The sequence below is a fragment of the Pinus tabuliformis genome, chromosome X (assembly GCF_031772625.1).
Source record: "Pinus tabuliformis cultivar Carrire ecotype Pingquan chromosome X, CPIR1, whole genome shotgun sequence".
NCBI classification, from domain to species: Eukaryota; Viridiplantae; Streptophyta; class Pinopsida; order Pinales; family Pinaceae; genus Pinus; species Pinus tabuliformis.
The window spans coordinates 1,307,370,693-1,307,373,273 of NC_142308.1; the positions used below are offsets into that span (position 1 = coordinate 1,307,370,693).

Consider the following 2,581-nt stretch of genomic DNA (forward strand, 5'->3'; position numbering starts at 1 on the left):
CAGAATCCCTCTATGAAGAGTCTAGACAAACACAAATGAATTAACTGCTGAATTGTTCTGCCATGATCAATTCAGAGCAGAAATTTAAAAAGGATTTTTGCAGATCCGAAAAATGTGGGTAAAGGGTTAGTTAATGCCAACCTGGTGGATAACAGATAGGTTGAATTCCGCCATGAGAACTTGAAATGCCCTACAAACAATGGTGGAAAGCTCTGATAAAAATTAGTGAGTGAGAACCTGAGATTGGGCGAATGAAACGGAGCGTAAAAATGACGAACTTAACGAATAATAAACTAAGCAGCTCGCAAGGGCAGAAGGAATATCTAGCTGGTTCATGGGGAATAGATTTTGGATTTTTCTCTGCCACTAAAAAAAGTTGCGTGCTGCAGCCCTAGCTCGCATACCTCCAACATCCCGAACAATAACTACCTCGAGAGGAAACATCCTGAACAATAACTCTGAAGACAGAGAGGCCATTGGGTTGGGAGACAAAAAGTCAGTGTGAAGATCAACAATCAATCTTCATTCAATCGTCTAACACAACAAATCCATGGTCAATAATAGGACACGTCATCAGCTAAGGTAATTCATTTCAAAGGGAAACGCCTTACGGCCTAATTATTTTTAGGTGTTTTGACTATTGCTAAGACATAAATTCCTAATATATTTAGATTAAAAACTATTTTATATATTTTTAAGTGTTATAGTGGTAGCCTCTCGTTTCAAATACAACCTTAACATCTTTAGCAGATTGGAATAAGGCTTAAGAAATAGACTTTCAATAAATAAATTTTCGTAATGATAAAATTAAAGAAATAAGCTCTAACATCCTGCCTCAACTCTTACTAAATCATAAATTAAATTCCTAGATATACTCTGTAGCTTGAACATTCGTTTAACGATTCACCCTGCTATAAAAAAAAATATCGGGCTAATACTGTTCGGTGGCACTTGTATATCCAGCCATCCGTATGGGTGATTGAGAATGTGTATGGTTCGTATAAATTCTTCAACCGATAATAGTAGAGTAAGCTTTTGGTATTTGTTTTGCAGAAATACTTATATAGCAGCAATTCTACCAGATTAGCATGGCAGCACTCGCTGTTTGATCTTTACATAAATTTTTTCGTCTATCCAAGCTTGTGCCAGAATTTACCAAAATGTATTCTATGGCATCATGTTGTTTGATTGCAGCCATTCAATTCTCCCCGTTCTCAATTCTAAATCAGAGCCTCCGCCATTGTTTGATGGAACCCCGAGTTGTATATCTTAATTCTAATGATTTCTGTATTTTACTACTAGTTATCACATTCTACTGGAATATGAATTGTATGATAAGTTGCTTAGGTATTCATTACTAAATTTGATTCGGATTTTACAGACTGTATGTCAGTTTGACATGCCCATATGCCCAGCGCGTTTGGATTGCCAGAAACTACAAGGTATTTATCTCGCTGATTCCCCTTCTCCTTGTTGGTAGGTTTTGTATTGCATTGATAGAGCTGTGAAAATAAAATGCAGGGCCTCGATCAGATCCAGATAGTTCCGATTGATTTGCAGGACAGACCTGCGTGGTACAAGCAGAAAGTTTATCCAGCTAACAAGGTAGACTCATATTCTTCTTATTTGTCTCAATATCCTTTTATATTTATCCTTAATTGCCTGTTTCAGGTGCATGTGACATACGCAGATGCCTCCCTAGGCTCTCTCGGTACCAGCAACAAACTTTTTTAATAGAGTGCTATGAGACTATCAACAACTTCATGACAGCAATAGCATTCAAAAACAACTGTATTATTTAGTAATTACATTATAAACAAATAAACATGGATGCACAACAATTAAGGATTGCTCATCAGGGATTCACCCACAAGCATGGATGATCAAATGAGAACATCATCATTCTCATCCACATGGTTTATTAACGGGCATGATTCGTACAATAACATTTGTGTTTGTATTTGTAGATTCACAGTGTTGTTCCTCGACATGTTCTTGGCTAGGAAACAATGCACTTTGCACATAAATAACCATATTTAAATCTTTAGACCAATGCCTTTTCAATTTAAATATTTAAAACAATGCCTTTTGATTGGGCATCTTTATCCCACATCGTAGAAACATAAACTGATCGCATGGAAGAGACAGAAGGTCGCCAGGCACGCACAAGTATCTTCAAGCACCACTGCAAATGGAAGTCTTTGGTACTTAAAGAGTCTACAGAAATATTAGAAATACTAATGAAGGGTGGAGATATCTAACATTTCTTGATATGAAAATAAAATGTACTGAGCATTAGCAAATGAATCCAGCAGTTCAAGTTTGTTCCTAGGGCCTCTAGACCAGCTTCAGATATATTCAAAACATGAAAAAAATCCATCTCGTAACACAAAATGGTAGTAACTATCAAGGACTACACTTTGCTCGGAATTCTTTAGTCATACTAATAACTTCATGCAATTATTCATCTCACAGAATTCTTTAGTCATACTAATAACTTCATGCAAGTATTCATCTCACAAATGCAGAGTAATAATAAATATCAGAGATTGCATAGAAATATTTTGAATCCCATAAAAAG

The 2,581-nt window shown here is 36.1% G+C and overlaps 1 long non-coding RNA gene across 1 annotated transcript; it reads left to right on the plus strand.

Annotated features, from left to right (window-relative positions):
* The first annotated feature begins 1,371 nt into the window (after window positions 1–1,371).
* Window positions 1,372–2,047, plus strand: LOC149144871 (uncharacterized). Its single transcript, XR_016264039.1, has 3 exons — window positions 1,372–1,442; window positions 1,522–1,605; window positions 1,672–2,047. It is a non-coding gene; the product is annotated as an uncharacterized LOC149144871 (long non-coding RNA).
* Window positions 2,048–2,581: the final 534 nt, after the last annotated feature.